Source organism: Ailuropoda melanoleuca, chromosome 7, assembly GCF_002007445.2.
Source record: "Ailuropoda melanoleuca isolate Jingjing chromosome 7, ASM200744v2, whole genome shotgun sequence".
NCBI classification, from domain to species: Eukaryota; Metazoa; Chordata; class Mammalia; order Carnivora; family Ursidae; genus Ailuropoda; species Ailuropoda melanoleuca.
In genome coordinates this window covers 110,929,167-110,953,956 of record NC_048224.1, presented here as the reverse complement: position 1 = coordinate 110,953,956, position 24,790 = coordinate 110,929,167, and the positions used below count along the sequence as shown (strand labels likewise).

The 24,790-nt window shown below is 40.3% G+C and overlaps 1 long non-coding RNA gene across 1 annotated transcript in view; it reads left to right on the top strand.

Annotated features, from left to right (window-relative positions):
• The first annotated feature begins 14,464 nt into the window (after nt 1-14,464).
• The window catches only part of LOC117803107, a 66,031-nt gene continuing 55,705 nt past the window's right edge, over nt 14,465-24,790 (top strand). Inside the window, exon 1 of the long non-coding RNA XR_004626767.1 lies at nt 14,465-14,817. This is a non-coding gene — a long non-coding RNA (uncharacterized LOC117803107). The remainder of the gene's footprint in view (nt 14,818-24,790) is intronic.

Genomic DNA, 24,790 nt, shown 5'->3' with positions numbered 1-24,790 from the left:
AATTGTTTTGAACATGGGGAATGAAGGTAGAGATGCCTTTTAAAGTTTGTAGTGGGGGGCCTGGGTGGCTCAGTCTGTTAAGCAGCTGACTCCTGATCTCAGCTCCGGTCATGATCTTTGGGTCCTGAGATCAAGCCCTGTGTTGGGATCCACACTGGATATGGAGTCCGCTTAAGATTCTCTCTCTCTGTCTCTCTCTCTCTGCCCCTCCTGGCTCACACTTGCACGCTCTCTCTCTTGCTCTCAAAAGAAAAAAAAAAATAGAGTTCCTAGGGAAAAGAAATAGAAACTTTGAGACATGCCTTAATTGAAAGTACAATTCATGAAGATAAATTTCCAAAGAATGTTGGGAGAGGATCTGCATTTTTTTTTAATGATTTTTTTTTTTTTTATATTATGTTAGTCACCTTACAGTACATCCCCGGATTCCGATGTAAAGTTCGATGCTCCATTAGTTGCGTATAACACCCAGTGCACCATGCAATACGTGCCCTCCTTACCACCCATCACCGGTCTATCCCATTCCCCCACCCCCCTCCCCTCTGAAGTCTTCAGTTTATTTCTCATAGTCCATAGTCTCTCATGTTTCATTCCCCCTTCTGATTACCCCCCCCTTTCTTTATCCCTTTCTTCCCCTACCGATCATCCTAGTTCTTATGTTCCATAGATGAGAGAAATCATATGATAATTGTCTTTCTCTGCTTGACTTATTTCACTTAGCATTATCTGCTCCAGTGCCGTCCATGTTGCAGCAAATGTTGAGAATTCGCATTTTTATGATAGGGTCTCTTTCCTGCATCCTCTCCATCATTGGTGACCCTCCTCTTGAAAGAAAGCACGGCGCCTTCCAGACTGAGAAACCAGCCACGCTGCAGGCAGTGGCAGCCGCCTGGTCTGCTGGGCTGTGGCACCGGAAGCCAGGAGTGGCGTGTGGAGAGTGAGCCAGGCTTCGCCCTTCCTCTTTGCTTTTGCCTTTACTTCCTCTAGATAGCTTTTGTTTTGAAAGTGTGTTTTATGTACAAATACACATACAAACAATTTGGTTTTTGAAAAGTTTATGTGAAAAATTTAAGCAATAGAATTTTTGTGCATAATAACAAGTCAGTCTCCCTCCTCCAGTAACCCCTGGAGGGTTTTTCCCCCCAGGGGGCACCATTGGTGTGTTTTTACAGAGATATTCTATATATAATAAATATATATGTTCCTCCCTTTTTTCTAGTCAGTAGGAATTATACCAATCCTGTGCCCTGCTTTCTTCTTTGAACCACACATTCTGGAGCCCTTGCAGTGCATGGGTGGATGTGTAGCAATGATCTCCTTTATTTTACTTGATAGCTATGTGATATTGTGCATGACGGGTCATTGTTGAGATGTGCTGTCGTTTATTTCACCAGTCCTTTCTTGGTGGGCATTTAAGTTTTCAGGTTTTTAATTTCAACTCCAAAGAGTGCTGTGTTGAGTATCTTTTCACTTATATGCAAATATATGAGGCTTTTTTTGTATGAAGTGATGCCAAGAGAGAAATCACCTGTAGGCACTATTTACTTCTGTAGAGGCCACAGAAATGGTAGGATTCACTGGGAGCTCTCAAGGGAATGGGGATATTGGTGGGTGGAGTCACTCTAGAATCATTAGATAGACACGTATGACGTTTTATGTGGCTTTCAGACTGAGGACAAGTCCTCCCTTCCATGTCCTCCATTTTTTCTATTTCTGAAGGTCATCCTTGTTCCATTTTTATTCTAGGGTTTTTTTCTCCTGCCATGAATTTTGGCTAACAGTTGGTTTTTAGGAATATAGTATAGAAAGAGGAGCCATAATGTCATAATGTATTCTCTGGTGGGAGTTGGAAAAGAATGGGAAGCTATAGAATAAATATGGGGCTTTCCTGGAATATCAGTTGGACTAACTGAGATGTGTATCTGTGAGTTGGGAAATTAAGTCATTTAACTGACAGGTAATTTACCAAAAAATCTGTTTCATTTTATGGAAAAAATGATAAATTTACAAGAACTTCAAAGACAGAACCTTAAACATTAAAGATGTTCTGAACTTAAAAAAAAAAATTCTGAACTTGTAGAATCTTAGGGACAGTTCACCTTCCGCTGTCATTAACAACTTGGTGCTAGGGTTGAGAACTTCTGCCGGTATATGCTGGGCTTGTTTCTTGATGAGTAGTTTAGAGAAAAATGTTAACCTCTTTTTTTTTCTTTTTTTAAGATTTTATTTATTCATTTGAGAGAGAGAAAGAGTGCGTGCACACAAGTGGGGAGGGGCAGAGGGAGAAGCCGACTCCTTGCTGAACCAGGAGCCTGATGTGGGGCTCCATCCCAGTACCTGGAGATCACGCCCTGAACCAAAGGGAGACGCTTAACCATCTGAGAGCCACCCAGGCACCCAAAATGTTAACCTCTTAAGTTCTCAGCTGTATTCTGCTCATATAAGAAGTTTCAAGGTCAATGTCCCTTTGGGGCCAAAATGTACCTCTTTTTCCAATCACAGATCCCCCTAAGTGTGGCCTATGGGGCGAGGTAGAAAGGCATTCAGGGACCACTTTAGGCCATTAATTCTTAGCTTGGCTGCTGCAACTTTTCCCCATGTACAGCCATCCAGCATTCATTCATTTATTACAGATCTCTTGAGTACCCACTATGTGCCAGACTGTGCCAATCTGATGAGTAATGTGCTGGAATGAGTGAGCACTGAGCATTAGAAGGGAGCCAAATAATAACAAAATAACTTGAAGGTGCAGTGCTAGGATAGTCTGAGTAATTGCTGGAGAGAGAAAGGGGGTACCTGACTCAGCCTTAGGCTTCCTGGAGGAGGAGGTGCCAGAACGGAGGCTTAAAGGTAAAAAAGAGAAAGGGAAGGGGCCTTCTATGCACAGGGCCAGCTTTGGGAGGAAAGACCTGAACACAGTGAAAACCAGAACCTCCTGGGGAAAAAAAAAAAAGCCCTCTGCCTCCAGAAAACAAAAACAAAAACACAACCAGCCAACCAACAAAAAAGCTGGAGTTTAGTGAGAGCCAGATCAGGGTGAACCTCATATACTGTGTTAAAAGATAGAGATGTTGGTTAATTCTTAGTGTATACTGAAAAATTTTAAACAAGGTGTGAAATAATAAAAAATAATGCCACTTTTTCAAAGACTGCTGGGAGCTCCGTGGAGGATGGTGTGATGGGCCTAGGGGGTTGGAAGCCAGTTAGGCAGCTGTGTAGGGGGTCAGGTTTATGTACATTAAGCCACATGCAGAGCACCCGGATGCAAGAGTGGGTAAGGTTTTGTTCACCTTCTCCTCCCTTTAAACCTCTCAGACCACACAGTTTTCTATGAGATTTACTTGCATTATATTGGAAGCACCACATTTGAATGAGGAATTCTTCTGTTAATCCCTAGACCTGAGAATCAAGAGACATATTATGGAGTCTTTGAGAGACCTGATTATTTAGTAGGCACTTTATTGAGCACCTGTTATAGGACATCAAGAACTCTGAAACACCAGCTCATCCTTTCAGCTTCAGCAGTCATTCACTGAGTCCCTAATATATTTGACACACAACAATCTCCTTTCAGGTATGTTTTCTTTACCTTCAACAGTGGAGAGCAAAATGGTAGACTGACACCACCAGAAATCATGGAAGACTTAGCACTATTGAGCCTTATACGCTTTGCACGTTTGTGGAGTTTTATGAACACTACCTTTCCTCCACAATTCTTTTAAATACACTTAATAGCTACTAAGAATGATTTCTGCCCCTGTTTTTCAAAGATTTTATTTATTTATTTGACAGAGCACAAGCAGAGGGAGGGGCAGAGGGAGAAGGAGAAGCAGGCTCCCCACTGAGCAGGGAACCCAATGTGGGGCTCAATCCCAGGACCCTGAGATTATGACCCGAGCCAATGGCAAATGCTTAACCGATTGAGCCACCCAGGAGCTCTTCCCCCTGTTTTTCAAAGGGAAAAAGATGAACCACAGGATTGCTGAGCCAGAGGTAGTGTGGGAATCGGGATGGGGAGAGGATGCCCAAGGTGGAAGGTGTCCCTTGGACACCGAAGGGGCTTGGGGTAAGGGACGTCCTGGATTGAGTGGGGGTCCCATTTCCCTGGACTTGCCTTGACATGGGTGGAGGAGGGGAGGACTAAGGAGAAGAGGACTGTTGCTCTTGGTCATAATGGAGAAATGATGACCTTTCCATTATGACTGAAGACATGTTGTCTTTTTATTCATTGACATGCAAAACTGTAGTGCAAGTAAAATAAAAGCATAAGAACAAGAAAAAAAAAGATGAAGCACAGTTAAGGACAGATTCTAAAATTAGTTATTTGGACTTCCCCTTTGTTTTAGTAACAGACAACGTTTCCCAAGTGATTTACAAATTGTTCCTCATTCATTCATTCTCTCTCTCCATTCCACTGCTTTCCAAGTGGGTGAGGGGGAGAATCTAAGGTTAAAGCAAGCTCTCATTTCTGAATATAGAAGGGAAAGGGCAGTAGAAATATCTTCTTGTTCAGCCTTTATCTGTCTTTGAAAAGCATTGAATGAAACCACACAGTTTCGAGCGAGAGGAATGGGAAGGACATTGACGGGGAGGTAGGCGCCCTGGTGACTTGTGCTGCTTGCTTCTACTTTATCGGTGTGGTTTTAATCTTCACTCAGCCTTGACAGTGATTTACCCATTTATGGGGCGTGTGGGGGGACATTTATTTCTTTATATTTGCCTCAGGGGTGAACACAGTACCTAGCCCATAATAGGTCATCAGTAAAAGTTTGTTGAATAAATGAATGAATGCTCATGTTAATTCATTCTTTTTTAGGCATTAGGGAGATAAAAAAACGATCTTAAAATTTGCCCTTTACTTTTTTTTGGTAACACTACTAAGAATCAATAATCTTTATACATATGTATTTTTTGAGAAATTATAACTGTAGTTTCATAAATAGATAAATAGAAATGACTATCCTTCTATCTGACTTGAAAGTCACAGAGATTACAGAAGGACCTAAACTAATGTGGGTATTTTTTCTGAATAGTTATTAGATGGCAGCTGCTCCAAAACCCCAAATCTTGACAGTGTTTCCATTTTATGGTGGAAGTCAAGTTCACCGAGCGCCATGTTAATAGGCTTTCCTCCAGGGCTATTATTTACTACAAAGTTTTGAAAATCTTAACTGGAAAGTTTCAAGAGGTGACTCTTAAGAATTATAGGAAAGAAATCTGACCTCCCTGGAACACTGGAGTATACTGTTCCAAACGTTCCTCTGGTGAGGGCTGTGGGTTTTTTAAATGACAGTTGCAAGGACTTAAAAAAAAATAAATGATCTGTGCCGTGATGCTGTGACCTTACAATTCTGCTCAGAACCACGTGTGTTCCAGGCATTAAGTACTTTACATGAGCTCATGTCAGAGCCATTGCTATTAAGTCAAAGTTTTGCCTGCTTGATCTGGGAGTATTACTTTTAAAATATAAGTAAGAAGCAGCAACAACGCTATGGCCTGGATGTTTGTGTCCCCCCAAAATTCATATGTTGAAATCCTGACCCCCGATGTGATGGTATTCAGAGGTGGGGCCTTTGGGAGGTGACTAGTTCATGAGGGTGGGATCCTCAAGAATGGGATCATTGCCCTCATTGCCCTCGTTGCCAGAGAGCAACCTTGCCTTTTCTGCCGTGTGAGGACACAACGGGAAGGTGGTTGTCTATGAACCAGAAAGTGGCCTTTCATCAGACACTAAATCTGCCAGCGCCTTGATCTTGGACGTCCCCGCCTCCAGAACTGTGAGAAATAAATGTTTGTTATTTAAGCCCCCCCCCCCAGTCTAGGTACTTTTGTTACAGCAGCCCGAACTATGACAGAGCACAGTGAAGCTTTCTTATATTGTTGTTGTATTTGTCCTCTGGAATGTAGAGTTTCCTTCTCCCGTTATCTTAGGAGAATTCGCAAAACAAGTTTCATGTTATTATCACCATATAGTTTAATTCTAGGTTTGAGTCAATTTGGGGTTAAGTAAGAAAATCAATGCTTCGTTTTAGTTTCTGGATCTAACAGATGAAGAGAGTCTTTGGGGCTTGAATCCTTTGACATTTGTCTTTGATCCACTCTATGACATAAGTGATAAATCTGCCAGCAACTTCTGGTTAAGAGGACGGTATTAACTCACTTAGTTACAGCAAATTAAACAAATGAGCATTAACTAAGAAAGAGCAGAGAGAAGGAAGTCATTTCTTTAAAAATGTTGAAGCTAGAATTGCCACACGCTGTAGTGAGAAACTATGGAAAATTCCCTTTGTAATTGTGATATGCAGTTTCCTTATCGAAATTTTATAGCAAGGGCTACAGTGCGATGAGGATGATTGTTAGTGGTTCTGTGAAAGACATGGATCTTGGAGAATGCTTAGTGATTACCAATGCCATCCACTTCAGTCTTTTGTCTCTCAGAAAATGAGAGTCTGCAGTTCTAGTATAAAAATCAATGTAGAAATTTTTCCTCAATCCAAAGTTTGGAGTTTCGTGATAGTGGGGTAGTATGTTATGTTCCAAAGAAGTTGCCATAGCCTTTATAAGAGAAGTATAGCTAAAATAAACGTTATTAATAAAGCTAGGGCTACGGGAATCTAAAGTAAACTTTATTAATAAAGCTAGGGCTGTGGGAATCTAAAGTAAACTTTATTAATAAAGCTAGGGCTGTGGGAAGCTAAAATAAACTTTAGTAATAAAGCTTTATGGAACCTCAGTCTTCCTTAGTAATTAACACTTTGCATCTGTTAAACCAAAAATGGTTTAGTCGAAAAGCCAAAGGCTTAAAACACACACACATACACCCTAAAAAGAAAAACAAACAAAAAACCCTAAATGAGCATACTTTTGTTTTAGTATCCTATAAGCAATGTCCATAATATTTTTTAAGCAAAATGAAATATGTTTGTTAAAAATAACTTTCTAATTTTGCAATTACAAAACCATAGTTGTCTAGTCAACAACCCTGTACTCTATGCACTGTTGGAAGCAACGGGAAGCTCTTGCGCATGTTAATTTCCCCTGGAGTGTTGAAAGGGAAATGGTGAGAGGACAGGGTTAGTCAGGCATTGGGTAGCAGGAATGTATGAAGCATAACTATGCAAAGACAAGAATTCTCTTTTTATATAGGAATGTCAAATAATAAACCTATATAAATCCTGTAGGTAGACTTACCTTTATTGTAATAAGAGCTACCAGAAATTAACTTGAAATTATATTTAACAGATTATTAGTAGACAGAAGGAAGGGGCTATCTGTTAAAATATTTGGATGTTGGAGAAAATAAAAAAGTTCTGGAGACAGGTGGTGGTGAGGGCTGCACAGCAATGTGAATGCAGTTAATGCCACAGAACTGGATATTTAGAAATGGTGAAATTGGGGGCGCCTGGGTGGCTGGGTTGGTTGAGCCTTGGACTCTTGGTTTCTGCTCAGGTCATGATCTCATGGGTTGTGGGATTGGGCTCCTGGGGCTCTGTGCTCAGTGGTGAGTCAGCTAGGGGATTCTCTCCCTCTGCCCCCCCTCCTTGTACCTGCATGCGCACACACACACTCTCTCTCTCTCAAATGAATGAATAAATCTTTAAAAAATATGGTTAAATGGTACATTTTCTGTATGCATATTTTATCACAAAAATCATATGCGTTTAATGAAGATAACATGAAAAAAACAGAAAATTATGAAGAGAGTAAAAATCCTTATATAAAGCTACCAAAACAACATTGACATTGAAATCACCTCTAACTACAATGAAGAACTATGGAAAGTTGCTCTTCTGATGGTCTTAAGCCAGTAACGTAATGCTCAAACATATTTTCAGTTCTTCAGTAGGAAGAGTTCTGAATCACGCAATAAAATCAGCCTAATCACGTTAGGTAACCTTTTAATTTCTTAAAGTTTGAGAATACATGTTTGTGTCAGTATGAGCTTTAATTTGTATTGTATGAATATTCTATTTTTGGTGCTTTGTCCCTCTCCATTAGCTCAAATAATTAAAAGTTGATACTCGAATTGAAATGAAATTCCACCCCATTTGGAATTTCAAAGGGCTTTGCAAGAACATTACAATTCCCATTCCACAAGTGGAAGGCAGGAATAAATAATTGCTCAGGAGGGTAAGAGTGTTTAGAGTCAGGAATCAACTTAGCATTTCTAATGTTAAGAAAGGTCCTGATCTGGGGTGTCTGGCTGGCTCAGTAGGTAGAACGTGCAACTCTTGATCTCAGGGTTGTAAGTTTGACCCCCACGTTAGATGTAGAGATTACTTAAAAATAAGACCTAAAAGAAAAAAAGAAAAGAAAAAGAAAGGTCCTGGTCTAGTTCTGTTAACATTGTTACATAAATTCATTTAGTGTTTGCAAGGCTAATAGCTTAAGGCCAATCTTCTTTTTTTTTAAATAGATTATTCATTTATTTATTTGAGGAGAGAGAGAGGAAGAGAATGAGCAGGGGGAGGGGGATGGACAGGGGTAAAGGGAGAAGCATACTCCCTGCTGAGTGGGGACCCTGACACAGCTGGACTCTGGGACCTTGAGATCATGACTTGAGCTGAAGTCCGATGCTTAACCTACTGAGCCACTCAGGCGCCTCAGCAGAAGGCCCGTCTTTGTGCAAAAAAGCTATGTAATGGAAAATCACAGTAGTGATTCTAAGGAGATTTCAAAATAACTGCATGGATTGGAACTCTATACTGGAATATGTTCGGCAGAATTTTCCCAATGGGCGTCTGCAACAGGAGGGTTAAGGATGACCAGAGGATGTGAGAATCTGTCTTAGCTGCTTTGGGGTTGGCATCATTTGGGAAGTGAATCAAAGCTGAAGGTTGTCAACTCAGAAGGAAGAAGAGGCTTCAGAATAATGGATTGTAAACTTGGGTGAAAATGAATACTGGGAAGAATGTCTATACCAGATGGCAGAGGAACCAACTTGACTGAAGCAGTTTGGGAGATGACGCATACAGATGGATCAGTGGTTCTCAGTGGGGCGGGGGATGGCGTAGTTTTTCCCCCACCCCAGGATCATTGGGCCATGTCTGGAGACGTTTTTGGTTGGTGCAAGATGGGGGAAGGGTGCTTCTGGCATCTGGTGAGCAGAGACCAGGGACGCTATTAAACATCTTATTAATATACAGGATAGCCTCCCACAACGAAGAGTTATTGTCCCTACACGGTGGTTATTCTGAATGCATATGTAGGCTAGGGTATAGCCATGGTAAGGTGTTTGGTTCAATGTGGCCCAAGACCTTGAATGTAACTTACGGAGCTCCAAGAGGAAAGGGTTATGTGACTTGTCAGATTTGGGATGGGCTAAAGTGAAGGAGGGAAATGGCCGGTGGGTAGGCAGACCCTTGCCAAGGTATTTTGGTGGTCTTGGTGGGTGTCCCATTGGAGCAAGCCACGAGAAACCAGAATCTGGAAAAGAATCGAACAGAGTCTTGGCAGGCAATGTATCAAGTCTGGAGAAGGGCAAGATAGTACCATAGCTTTAGGCAGCAAAATTAAGTTTAAATGGCCCTAGAAAAAAAATGGATAAATATGGTGGGCCTGGGTAGGTGAATGTGGAAGAGAGACTGGGAAGACACAACTGGTCCAAAGTAATAGAAACCAGCAAGTAGAACAAGAGTTCTCAAACCTGCTTGCACGTTAGAGTCACTTAGGGAATTAAAAAAATACTGATGCTGGGGCCCCACCTCACACCAATTCAATGCTTGTTTGGGGGAAGGTTTGAGACTTCAGTTATGTTTATAGACATTTCCTGTATGTCTCTCCTGTGCAGCTAGTTTTGAGAACCGCTGTCCCCATAGGTCAATAAAGTCAAGGAGGAATAAATAGGGTGATTAGAACAAGGCTGAAATCAGCTGCCATGTGAGATTAGGGGCTGCCTCTCCTTTGCAGGGATATGTGTGGGCTGCTCCTGGCTGACGTAGTGCCCGGGGCTTGAGGCTGGGTTTCGCTTGCAGTTTGCTGGTTAGGGAGGCCGAACTAGGCAGGCAGCAGCTCACTGCTTGCTAGTGACCAGTGACTGAGCTTTGCATTTCAACTTCCAGAAAGACCTCAAATTGCCTTCTGAAGAGAAAGAATCACTTAGGAGTAAAAATAATACAAGGTTTTATGGGCAATTAACAATTAGTTCATATTTTATATATATAAGAAAGAGAGGTATGACATTTTAAGAGAAGAAATGAAAAGCCATCAAACTGTGGCTATCTTGGGGAACGTGCACAATTTTCTCTACAGGTAGCTGATAAAAGCAGCCTGTTACCTCACGTCAGTGCCCAGGAAAGGATGATGAACTGGCCAGAAGGATGCCTCCTTTTTAGAGGGGCATCCCCTATCTGCCCTTTCCAGTGTGGAAACATTCCTGAGAAAACATTCCTTTTTAGCAGAAAGGGAATATGCATGAAAGCGTTCTTTGTCTGCTGATTCCTGGGACATTTTCAAAGGGATTGAGTAAGTGACTGGTGGTTGGAATCTGCTTCGTTTTCATTTGTCTCTGGTAGGGCCTGGTGGCAATTTAATATTCTTTATTATTATTTTACATGCAACTTCCTTCCTAGCTTATGATTCCTGTCAGGACTGTGTATTATTACCCATTAGTCATTTTTCTTGGGTTGGTCTACAGTGCTTCAAAGGAGGGCTGGTGTGTTTCAGTAATTTTGCCTACAATTTGATTTGCATTCTCTAGAATCCCAATTTAGTTTCATCAGCACATTTCCACACACAACAGCTCGGCCCCTGGATGGGATCATTTACATACATTAGCAGCTGAAAGGTAAGCACCCGCGACCAAAGCTGGCCTGACATTTTCCCAGCACCTCACCTGACATTTTGGAAGTAAACTCTGCCTCCCTATTTGTAACTGTGTCAGTGACAATATTCTGTGGGCAAAAAAACTGTTGGTCTCCAGGCAACTTTTAAGCTGAAACGCTTTGTTGGAAGGCACTGATAATCAGAGAACATGTTCTGTCCTACTTCAGGATCAGGTAAGAATATCGCTCCCTCACATCACACGTATCTTTATTATTACATAAATGGCAGAGAAATCGGCTTCTCAGTTGGTTGAGGATTGCCTGAAGGCAGATGACCTATTAATCTATAAACATCACTGTGACTGAGACCCCTGAACGACTCTCCAAACGGCAGACATTACACAGTCAGGACTTGAGAAAGACACTGTGTGAGGCTTGGAAAACTCACATTTTTGTTTTTTTTTTCCCCCATCATTTTCTTTACTTACAGTTAAATTCTTGAACTGTGGTCTTGATCTGTTCCGTAAACTGAAAATGCCTCCTCACCTCCCCTCAGAGATATCTCCGTCTTAATTTCTGGAAACTGTACTTGTGAAAAAGGTGTCTTTACAGATGTTGATTGAGTTAAGCATTTTGAGATGAAATTATCTTGGGTTATGCCAGAGGTCCCTAAATGCCATTATGAATGTCCTTATAAGAGAGAGGCAGAGGGAGATTTGAACACAGACAGAGGAGGAGTAAACCATGCAACCACCAAGGCCGAAGTTGGAGTGATGTGGCCACAAGTTGAGAGCTGGTGCGGCCACCGGAAGCTGGAAGAGACAAGGCCAGGATGTTCTCCTAGAGCTTCTGGAGGGAACGTGGTCCTGCCAACACCTTAATTTCAGCCCAGTGAAACTAATTTTGGACATCTGGCTTTGTTTTAAGCCACCACGTCTGTGGTAATTTGTTATGGCAGTTTTAGGAAACTAATATGGTCTGTGAGAGTCTATCCCATGGATCTTGTATTTATTCTAGTATATCCAAGTCAGTGAGTTTCTTTTCTGGAAACAAATTATTAATTTACTTGATATTTTTCATTTGGTGTCTCATTTATGACCCATTTATTCTACTGAGTCCTTTCTGTTTAGGCAAATGATCTCCTGAAGAAATCCCCAGACATGGGACAAAGCATTTGTGAACAAGTAACCTAGAAGACTCAATGTTCCAGGAAAGAGAACATTCCCTGCCATATATTGAACATTTATCATTTTATTGTTTTACTTCCCATTCCAGTTTCTATGAGATAGATAGATCCACTGTATTTTATTAGTATAGAATAGTGTTGTATAAGATACCATAGAATTGGAATTCCACTCGACTATTCTCAGAGTTCACCTTTACTTCCTCTGCTGTTATTTGGCTATGATTCACTGGGCTGGCTCAGGAGTTATGCGACACTGTAGCATAGGTGTCACTGAGGATAATGTGGGCCCTTGGGGGACCTATTTCTATATAAGTTGTGATGCCCAGTGAAATGTTTCAAGAAAAGGTTAAGGGATTTTTGGTTTTAGCTAAAGTTCCCAGAAATGGATGAAACAAACTGCTAGAGATTTTAAAAATGCTCCTCATAAAAGCACTTCATAATTTTTTTCTATTAAAAACCAGAGAAACATAATTCTTTTTGTAATCGTTGACTCTCTCATACGACAATAGCTGCTTCTTGCAGGGGATAGGACGTAAGTTGGGAAACTGAATGGTTTCTTTTTGCAAAGAATTGCAATACATGTTATATGTGTGTGTGTTTGTGAAAATATATCAATAAGCAAGTATTTTTTTGAAAACTTATAATTTTATAGCAAAATTATAAAGTAAATTTTCAATTAAATGTACATGATTCTGTTTTCCCAAGTACCTTCCTGATGGAAATGGGAGAACTTTTCAAAATAGGTGTGAGTCATTTGTACAGGAAATCTATATTTAAAGCTTAATTTTGTTTGTGGTGTAAAGGAGTAAATTTTGCTACCCCAAGATATGCCTCTTTGGCATATTGACTGTTCTGAGCTGGTTATTTTTAAGAAACTGCAGAGGCAAGAGAAACTCTGAAAACCCAGTAGAAGTTAACTGGTAGTAAGAGACATTTACATGTGAAAGAGAAATCTCCATTTGTAAGTTTCTTCCCCAGTATCAGGAAGAAGGGGACACTCTTAAGTCATTAGAAATTTATCAACAGAGAAGACAGGGGCTTAAATTTGCATAACAACCTTACCTTTCTTTACTGTGCTTTTCCTGGTAAGCTTCCATATCTCTCTCCCCAACTCCAATACCTTCTTTTGCCTTTAGCTGGAGGTGATATTCAAGATGATGGCTTTAGCCATTTCAGTTAGTTACTCAGTTTTCCTTGGCCTCTTTCATGTGTACAGGAGGTATATATATTATTAGACTTTGTTTGATTTTTTCCCTATTTTTCTGTCTCCTTTCAATGTGATTCTTAGACAAGCTGAAGAATGTTGAAAGGTAGCGTTAAATTCTTTTCTCCCCTACATGGGCAAGTACCTACTTGTTTACAGTTTTCATATGTTCTCTCTGTTCCTTCCACAATTTATTCCAAGGAACTGTGGTAGATACTGATTGAGATAAATAAGACAATGTCTTTACTAAATGTTTTATTACAGCCTTTATGAATTTTCAGAGATAGAAAACAATTGTGAGCAAGGTGGGCCTGAGATCAGAATGAGTGGGGAGAAGCTGTTCACTGCAGAATGAATCCCCCAGATCACTAACAAAGCCCAAGAATAAGTTAAATTTCACAATGTTGGGAGGTGGGTTATACATGTATAGTTTTTATTTGTAAAATAAACATTTGATAATGAAAATGCTGAAGAACAATTATAGGCTTTGCTCTGAAGGGTCAGTCTGAGAATTAACCAGAGAGATGGCATATGAATTATGGATTTTCTTTTCTAGTGAAATCTCTTTTATCACAATTCCCTGAGAAAATTTATATTGTGCATATTGAAGAGAATGAGAACTAATTTAATTATCCACTCTGTTGTTTATTTATTTTCTGTCTAAAAGAAAACACCCCATTTTCTTGTACAATGAATTCAATAATTACCATATGACCAGTCAAAAATTGTGTCCAAGGGGCGCCTGGGTGGCACAGCGTTTAAGCGTCTGCCTTCGGCTCAGGGCGTGATCCCGGCGTTATGGGATCGAGCCCCACATCAGGCTCCTCCCCTATGAGCCTGCTTCTTTCTCTCCCACTCCCCCTGCTTGTGTGCCCCCTCTCGTTGGCTGTCTCTATCTCTGTCAAATAAATAAATAAAATCTTTAAAAAAAAATTGTGTCCGAATGCCATGCTACAGATATGTACTTTATATGATCAGTATTTTTAAACAGGTGTAAGTACAATTCTGTTCATGGACACTAGATTAAAGCAGAAGGAATTTTTTATTATTGAAAATGTTCTAATCTATATAGAGAGTGTGTTCTCCTTACCCGAGGCAGTACATACTGACCTACCTATCTTAATATACTAAAAATATAAGAAGGTGGATAGTGAAATACTTTCACGTAAAGTTGAAGTTTGCTAAGCTAAAGTAATTAAATAGTTGATTGGGTTGTGGAAGGAGTTTTAAAAAAGGGAAATAGAAAAGTAGTTTCTTTGAATTTGAGGTAAAATGGCTTTTATGTTCAGAGAAGTAATGTGGGTGTGAGGTCTGCATGTGGAGGAGAGGGAAAGGGGATTTGGTTGTGGGGAAGGTGAGAAATCACAGGGTTTTAAATATCAGACATGTTTCCTTGCAACTGTCCAATAGCCCTGACTTTGCTACATGCTGAGTCCTGCTGTTCATTTCTGATTTCACACAGTTTTGAACTCTTGACATTGGCACATCCCAGCTCCCACACTTTGTCAGAAGTCAAGGCCATCTAAGAACCGGGCTGCTGGAGCTGAGATTCTCATCTGATGGTCAGCCAGAGAAGGTGTGATAGAGTGAAAAACCCAGGATTTCCATACAAGAGACCTAGTTTTGAATCCTGGCAACTAACACTTATTAAATCTGTGACCTTGGTAAGTCATTTATCTTCTTTGTGCTTCAATTTTCTCACTATAAAATGAAAGTACTCCGCAGTTTTGTTTTGACACTACAGAAAATAGTGTATGTAAAAACAGCTAAAAGTGATTTGTAAGTAGTAGGGGCTCAGTCCTCTCCTCCTCCTCCTCCTCCTTCTTCTTTTGGAAAAGAACACCCTGTTCATCCAGTCATCAGAGCACCTCCTCTTGGTGGCAGGATAGATTCTAAAGGTTCTGTGGAGATATTTCACTAATATTTTATTATTTTGAAACAATAACAAATGAGCAGAAGAATTGTAAGGACTTTGTACGTGTACATGCCTGCATATATATGTCTTTTTTGGGGGATGTATCTTAACGTTTCCTTCCCTCTTTTTTCCTTATTTTTTCTCAGACTGGACTAACCTGGGCTGAGATTAGTGAGATTAGTTCAAATTTGGATGTTGGCATAGGTCTACCAACATGGACCCCAGAAGAAGTTCCAAATTTTGTTTTGGTAGCAACTTTTTGATACATCTTCATGCATGAGCCCCACTCTTGCTTCTTACCATTTCCCCTTTGTATCTCTAGGGATGGCCAACATATGCTGCTTGTGGTAGCTGACTAGGCCAAAGATCTCAAAATCCATTTGTCAAGAACTAGGACATGAATGAGGTTTATATTCCTTAAGAGGAATTTCTCTTCATAAAAAGTAGTGGGCTAGCTCAATTAGGAGGGTAAGCAGGGATGGAGAAAAGCCTTCTCCAGTTGTTCTCTTCCTCTGAGTGCAGTTTCTTCCAGGATTTGCAAATGTAAGTAACAGATGTGATTTATTTGACTGGCGTAGAATTAAAAAAAAAATGAATCAGTTGCCAGTTTTTCAAACTCAGTGGATTTCCCACCCAAACCTAGATTCAGGTTGCTCTGAAAATGATCTGGCAACATTCCAACAGAGTAAGGATTGATAGATGATAAATAGCTACCTTTAGAAGAGCAAGTGATCCCCCGTCTGGACAGTTCCCTCCTGCCTTGTGTAATCGCTTAAATTGGCTCTTTGGCCCTCGTAGGCATTTGGATTTGCCACATCCACCCTACACTTAGCATTGCATACCCACTACCACCTCTCCTGGCCACATCTTCCCTCTCCCTGCTCTGGCATCTACCCACACATATGTTTTTCCAGCAGAGCCCATGAGCTCAGTAAAAACAAGAACTGGTCTTCAGAGAAAGAACAGGGTTTACCATGGCAAACCAATGATATTCAAAACCACAAACCATAATTCCAGAAATACCAGTTCTGTTTCTTGTTTCTTTTGAGAAGTGAATAATCTTATTTTGGAAGCCAAAACTATAATTAGAACACTACAGTGATAGTATGGAATCATTTAAAAGGCAATGGATATGGATGTGATAAAGGAAGATTGGATTAAAGGATTGAAAGAGATAAATCAGGAAAATTCTCACCAAAAGAAAGCTAATGCACTTATATTAATTTATAAAAAAATAGACTTTAAGGCCAAAATCATTACTAGAGATAAAGGTAACATGTTTAATTCCTTTCAACGTTGTAACAAATTTGGATGCTCCAAATAACACAGTTTCAAAATATGTAAGGCAAAACCTACAGAACTGTGAAGGGAAATAAAGAATCAATAGTCATATTGGGAGATTTTAACACATCTTTCTTAGTAAGTAATGGGACTAGTTAATAAGAAAACAAGGATGAGGTGCCTGGCTGACTGAGTTGGTTGAGCATGTGACTCATGATCTCAGGGTCCTAAGTTAAACTCCACATTGGGTATAGAGCTTACTTAAAAAAAAAAGAGAGAGAGAGAGAGAGAAAATTTTGAGCAATCTATTAGCAGATTTGATCTAATGGTCACATATAGGACATCTAAGAACTAAAAATGCATTTCTTTTTAAGAACAGATGGGTTGTTTATAAAAATTGATATATCCTATACCATAATGGAAGTCTAAACAAAGGTAGTAAAATCATACAGAGCATGTTTTCTAACCACAAATGCAGTTCAGTTAGAAATCACTAACAAAAAGATGTCTAGAAGAAAAAAATCAGTGTATGTGAAAACTAAAAATGAAAGTTCTAAGTAGCCCATGGGTCAAAGAAGAAATCGTAATATAAATTAGAAGGTATTTAGAATCACACCTAAATAACAATACTATGTATAAAAACTTATTGGGAGCAACCAAAGCTGAAAAGAGGGCAATTTTTAGTTTATATTTTAGAGAATTTAAGCTAATACATTTGAAGATATAGATGAATTCGTAGAAAAATATAACACCCCAAAACTGACTCCAGAAGAAATAAAAAGCCCTTTTATAGGGAACATTTTAGGTCCAGATAAATTCACCAGAAGTTTTATAAAATCTTTAAGAAACAACGATCCATACTAGGCAGACTTAGAGAATAGAAAAAGTAGTGTCTAGAATAAAAAACTTCTTAGAAGAAATATGAAAAAGATAATCCCATAGAAAAAGAGGCAAAAGACTTGAACATTTCATAAAAGAGAACTTTCTTTTGTATTTTTATTTTTTTAAAACAGCTTTATTGAGGTATAGTTGATGTATCAAAACAAAAAAACAATCCCTGAATGTATTTAATGTATACAACTTGATGAGTTTGGAAATATGCAGACACCTGTGAAACCGTCACCACAATCAAAGTAATAAAATATCTACTACCTCCAAAAATTTTTTCCTTCTGCTCAGCCCTCACTTTGTGTGTGTGTGTGTGTGTGTAAGAACACTTAGTATGAGACCTATCCTCTTCACAAATTTTTAAATCTACAATACTGATTTGTTAACTATAGACACTATGTTGTACAGTAATCTCATAAAAAGCCTCATAAAAAGATTCTCAGTCCTCTCGCCTCCCCTGTCTTCCCCCTCTCTCTTGTCCCTCAGTGGTCTTATTCATCAGTATTAGAAAATGGAACAGGATCTGGCTCATAGTAGACTTCCAGTAAATATTTATGTGAACTATAAATAAATATGCATAGTTGAAATCATCCAAGTGGAAGAGAGAAAGCACAAAGAGAAAGTGAATGGAATAACAAGGAGGCCAAAGGTGAAACTCTCCAGAACACTGTCAGGCAAGGTGTGGTAGAATTCAGGAGAGGCCCTGAAGAGTAGATGGGATATAGAAGTGAGGCCAGAAAGGAGAGTGTATCAGCGTTGACTAGGATATCTTTGGCTTCAAGGAACTGAACACCTAAGAGTGGCTTAAATAATAGGCTTTTATAATCTCACGTAATAGTCTGGGGGTAGGTAGTTCCTGGATTAATTAGTACAGTATTTCTTCCATGTCAAATCTCCATATTAGCTTTTGCTTTTTCTTCTGGCTTTCCTCTCGTGGTCACAAAAAGGCTGTCACAATATCAAATATTAAAAACTGCGTTCAGAGACAGGAATTGTGCATAGTAGGAGCTTATCCTCCGGTCTCATTGGCTACTACCCACTCCTAAGCCAATTACAGCAAAGGGGAATGAGATTTCCTTGATTGGTTTAGGCCAACACAGTTCAGCTCCTGGGGCTGGGGGAGAGGCCTACTCCCCTTGAGTGTCCTGCTGTCCTGTACCTGAACACGGCTGGCACTGTGTAGCAAGGAAGTAGGTGTGCGGGCACCTGAGCATAGGACAATGACTGCTGGGGAGCCAAGCAACAGGGTATCTGCGTTGGGATTCAGAGAAAGAGATGCTCAAGGAAAGAGTGGGCTCAATGGCAGCTGAGAGGTCATTCGCCGAAGTCAAGGATGGAATGTGACTGTTGGATTTGACAATACAGAGAATGTTGATGGCAGTGGTTACAGCAATTTTTGTGGTGTGGGGGAGGAAGTTAGGGGGTGCAGACCAGGTTATGGTGAGTTGAAGAGTAAATGGGGATGAGGGAGTGGAGGTGGTGAGGGCAGGCAACTTGTTCAAGGGTCTTGGCTCTCAGGGAGATGGGAGTTCCCGGGGCCAGTCTGGGCCTCTGTCTTGGTCCTGAAGGGGGATTCTATCCATTCTGCTCCCCCGCCAGGGCTGAATCAGCTGGGACATTTCCTGCCTGTATATTTCAGAATTTTTTGAATAATTCCCAGAGCTGATAATATTAGTTTATTACCCATTCCCCTGACCATTCTAGTTACTTTTCTTTGACCCTTTTTAGTTCCAACATTTCCTCCATGAGATGTGGAAATGAGAACACTACATAGGCTTTGCTGAATTTAAAAATGACTCTTTTCTCATTATAAAAATATTTTTCATCACAAAAAATAGAAAGATGCAGAAGGAAAGTAAAAAAAAAAATCCTAATCCAAGAGATAATCAGAGATATTACCGTGTTTTTCTTTTAGCTTTCCCCAGTCCATATATATATATATATTTAAGATATATTTATTTAGGGGCGCCTGGGTGGCACAGCGGTTAAGCGTCTGCCTTCGGCTCAGGGCGTGATCCCGACGTTACGGGATCGAGCCCCACATCAGGCTCCTCTACTATGAGCCTGCTTCTTCCTCTCCTACTCCCCCTGCTTGTGTTCCCTCTCTCGCTAGCTGTCTCTATCTCTGTCAAATAAATAAATTAAAAAAAAAAAAAGATATATTTATTTATATGAGAGAAAGAGAGAGAGAGCACAAGCAGGCGGAGGGGCAGAGGGAGAGGAGAGAAAGAATCTCAAGCAGACCCTGTACTGAGCGTGGAGCTGGTTGGGGGGCTCCATCTCACCACCCTGAGATCATGACCCCAGCCAAAATCAAGAGTCAGCCACGCGACCGACTCAGCCACCCTGGAGCCCCCATCCACATATCTGTTTATTTTACACAGTGAAATACTGTATTTTTGGTTTTATGATCTGTTTTTTTTTGGATATTATATCGTGAGTTTCTCATCTCATTAAATGTCCTTGATGAATACAAACTTTTGACTGAAAAATACTCTAGTGTATGAATAGATCATTTAACATTGTTGAACATCTACATTGTTTCCAATTCTTTTGCTATGTTTGTGTCTGCCTGTGACATAGCATCTTGGGCTAGGTTTGCAGCAGCGGGATGAGTGGTCAGAGTATAAACTGACTTTAAAGTTTTGGGCAAGGCAGCCTTCGGTTAAATGCAGGTGCTCTGGGTCACGCTTATGTTCCAACTCAGATCCTGCCATTTTCTAGCTGTGTAACTTTGGGTAAGTTGCTGATCCAAGTCTCAGTTTCCTAATGTGTAAAATGTAGATCATACTCTTTCTTTCTTAGAGTTCTTAATAGGTTAAATAAAATAATTTGTGCAGAGCTTTTATCGTAGTGTCTAACAACCAATATGAACTATTTCTAGAAATGATGCATCAATTTATGACTACAAGTAGAGTCTATTTTATTTTTAATCTATCTATGGAGTTTGGCATATGGGTTTAAAAAAATCCAAATAATATAAATGGCTGATGTGCTCAAAGACATGTATCTTAGTACATTTGGTGTCAGTAAATCTTCAGCCTTTAGTTGCTTACCCCTCAGGCCAAGTATTTCAGGTTCAGAGGTAATGTTGTGTTGGCCGCAAAATGTTTCCTAGAAAATACTCATTTTGCCCTTCACTGAGTGTCTCTGGTTAGTGCATTCTGTTAGAATCTCTGATGTTTGATTAAATCATTAGGATGGTTGTGAGTAGTTCTTAAAGTATTTATTTCTCAAAGGGCTTTCCCCACCTCTAAGCTACTTTAGTTTCTATTATATATTAAGCCATAGGACCAAACAAAGTTATAAATTGGCTTTAAATAAAAATAATGCTTAGATCTGGGAAAAACCACTGATCCCAAATATAACCTTTAGGTCTTCTGGAATCTCTCAGAACAGAAAGAAGGCAAACTTTTAAATTTGCTGAATACCAAAGGATTTTTTGATAGCTAGTAAAGTGATCTATAGCTCTGATAGTGTCTGACTTTTTCTCTTTCTGCCCTGAGGCTCAGATCCAGAGCTTGGAAGATTCCTGGCCCATGGATTTGTTTTACTGTGGCAGTCATGGAGCCTGGAGTCCTAACCTGGCATAATAATGTTCTCAGGATTTGAAAATAATCTTTGGTGGAATAGAGCCAAGTTAGTACTGGAAGTAGCCCCTACTGAAATTTCTAGTTACCAGATAGAATCTTTGATGTTATTTTTTTCATATAGAAGCTTATTTTCTATATCTACTTATTTTATTATTTAATAAGCTTCGCATATAAGCTTATTTTCCATATTTTTTACACTAAAAGCTTATTTGCCTTTTGTGATAAAATATAAAATTTAAATAATTAGAATAATTATTATGTGTTTTGTTTTTTAGAACTTTTATTTCTGGGTTTTGCTGTGTCCTGCTGGGGCTAGCTCGTCTTGGCTCATCAGGGCTAATTGTTAAATTTTCACAAATCGGTTGAGGTCATGTTGGTAGCTTGAAGTCATCCATGGTGGGATATTACACCACAGAAATAAGCGAACACTACAAATCAGGGTTCCCCATCCCCAAAGCCAGTTGGTAAATATTTACCAGCAGCCTGAAGCTTTTCGGATATTTTTAAAGGCACTAAAAATTTTAACCTGTCAGACTAAGTTCAATATAATGTATTTGAGGTGGAATAAAAAGGTTATCAAGTGGTGCACATTCTACCAGTGGTTGTTTGTGAAATGCTATCATTTACCCCAAAACAGTCATTTAGAACATGACAGACAAATTGAATGTGGGAAGAAAGGGAACCATAAATAGGAGACACATATTACAGTAAATGTAGAAAAACAGACAGCAGAGGTAAGAAAATAGAAAGCCAAAGGGGAAAAAATCTTGAAGAGTGAAGGACAGGTAGAAGACTGTGCTAAGCAAAATTGACACTGAAATCGAATTTGAAAAGTACAGAGAGGCATCGGAATGAAATAGTTTTGAAAATGGTCAGCCATGCCAGCTTGGTGAAGTAATGTCTTCCATCCAAGGTGACATTTGCTGAGACGGAAAGTGGCCCTAAAACCACCAGACTCTGAAAACAACACATTTTGCCCTTGGCATTTTGGAACACATTTAGAGAATAGCATTATGGGTAGGTAACCATATATTTATCGTCTAGATTAAGACTTCTGTAAGTGAAAGGGGGCTCTATTAATAATTATGAATGAACAGCAACGTAAACCAGAGCCGTTGAGGCAAACTGGGATATGTGTACACACAAATTCTAGACTATGCTCTGGCCACCCGCTTTCCAATCCAACAGGTTAAAAGACCTTGACTGATAAATTTTACAATGAAAAAGATTAGACTATATATTCCTAGAGGCTATAATTGTATGTAAGTAGGTGTTTGCCCATGATGAGAAGGTTAAAAGAGTAAAGGGGGGTGATTCATCATGCTGTTGAATAAACAACAAGAATTACGTGAAGACCGCAGGTCATTGCAGAGCAATCCTCTTGTCTTGCTTCACCTTGGTGGGATCCTACGTCAGCTGCCCTGTAACTGTCAATGCTGGAAATTGTAGGCTCAGAAGCTGTCCAACTTCTGGTTAATTATCCAGCCCTCTACTTTAAACTCTTTCCTGTACTATTTCTGGCCTTTTTTCTTTGTCCTGCTTAAGCGGTTAAATTTCTCACAGCTCCCAACACCTGGGTAGGAATCCTCAGTACCAGGTGAGAACATGGCTGCCTTCAAGAGAAGGGCCTGTAAGCTCACTGAATTCCAGGTTTTCTTCCCTCAGGCTTGCCATTCCTCATCTTAGCTGTATGTTTTAGCCAGCTTTCAGATGTCTTTCCCAAAGACTCACAGAGGATTTCTCTGGAGAAACACTAATTTTCTGATTTTTATTCCTGCTATAAGGGCCTTGCTGAATTAGGCACCTCATTTATGCACCAGGATCTGGGCATACCTTTCTTACGATATCTTGGGGCTTGAGACTGCAAGGGTGGTTTCAGGCTCTGGTGTTTGGCCACAGTTTACATTGTATTCATTTTACTTTCTAGGAAATGGGTCAGCTTCTTTAAAAAATTCAAGTATCTAAGGCAAGGTACCAACAGTTCTTTTTCCTGGAAACCTCGTCAGAAGTACGTTCCTAGAAATTTTAAGATCATCCTTCTGTAAGGAAGGGTCTAGTAGACTGTGTTCCCTTTCTTTTCACTTTGAATATCACAGCAAGCGTGCCATTCAGGCACTGTTCAATAGACCTTTTTGTGATGACAGAGATGTCCTAGTTCTGTGCTGTCCACTGTCATTGCCCTTTGCCATATGTGGCTACTAAGCACTTGAAAACTGGCTAATATGACCGAGAAGTACATTTTTAACTTAACTCAACTTAAATTTATTTAAATGTGTGCAGCCATGTATAACCAGAGGCTACTGGGTTGGATAGTACAGCTCCATACCAGCCTGGTGACCCTTCAGTGAGGCCCTTGCCACAGTTCAGTCCAGCGATGTTTCCCAAGCAAGGGGTGGTCTGTAAGGGCCCACATTAATCCCACTGAGGTCATTTAAAAGTCTCGCTGCAATTTTCTACAACATCAAGAAGCTGAATTCAAGGGACGCCTGGGTGGCTCAGTCTGTGGGCATCTGACTCTTGATTTTGGCTCAGGTCATGATCTCAGGGTTGTGGGATCGAGCCCCGCCATTGTCTCTGCATTCAGTGGGGAATCTGCTTGAGATTCTCTCTCTCCCTCTCCCTGGGCCCCTCCTGCTCCTCGTGCTCTCTCTTTCTCTTTCTAAAATAAATAAATAAATAAATCTTCATAAAAGAAAGCTGAATTCAAAAGGGGGCAGCTAGTCTATGGTGCAGAGGAACATTATGCCAGAATTTGGACTGTTCCTGGTCAAACAACTTCTCCCCCAAATATAAAAAAATTTCTGAAGGTTCTCCAATCTAATGTAAGAATAAAAGCATAGATCTCATGACAGTGCTGTGAACACTGTGAATACTATGTTTATATTATTCATAACAACACTGAATACTGTCATTATCTGACAGTCCCTCTCATTATTATAACGAATGGAACTTCCCAGGCTTCTCTGTTCCTGACAGTGACGGAGCACAGGTCAGAAGTGGTCTGTACTGTGGACATTGATGGGCTGGTTGCTCCCTCCAAAAGGGTTGGAGAGAGGCCTTGCTCTCATCAGCCTGTGGCTGTTCCCTTCTCTGCCAATGCCTTGTCCCCTTTTGTAGACATGTCATCATATATTTGCAGCTCCTTCCAAGGGAAACTTTGTCATAGTTGTCCATGAAGAAATGGTCTCAGATGGCCATGCGTGGCATCACATGACTTGTCCCCAGTTGTAGTTCATTGTTCCAAAAGCAGCCAATTCACAGGCTGTCTAGAGGCCTATACCATGATCTGGCCCCAAAAGATGAGTTGTGCCAGCTCAAGTCTCGCTGCCAGGAATGGGATCTGTGAATCATAATGGTAGGGAAGAAGCCAGCCATGGGAGCTGAAACACAAGTTGCTTAGGAGAAAACCAGGGAGTTATGTTGGTGCTATGAGGTCATGACAGACCAAGGTCAGGAGGAGGCAGAAATGATGAGGAAGACGGAAAGGCAGAAACTGTGAGTCAGCAGATGAGAGCCAGGGAACAGAGTAGCAGATCAGCATATGAGGGGTCCATCTCGGGCTGCTGGGGAACAGCAGAGACAAGGGAGTAGCAACGGAGCCACACTGATGGCAAAGTCGTAGGACGAGAAGTACCAGTACCTGGTGCTGAGGCCCTCGGGGACTGGGCATCCGAATCGTCCTGTCTCTGTGAGTCTGATTCTATCTTTTCTTCTCTGTGTGAAGAAGGACTGTTGGCTTCTCCTGGGTTCCCTAATATGGATCTGTATTAGGAAGGGTTTTCCAGAGAAACTGAACCAATATTACACACACACACACACACACACACACACATCTGTACATATATGCATATATATATTGTATAGAGAGGTGTGTGTATGTATCATGGGGGGAGAGATTGATTGATTTTTTAGGAACTGGTTCACATGATTGTGGGGACTGGAAAATCTGAAATTTGTAGG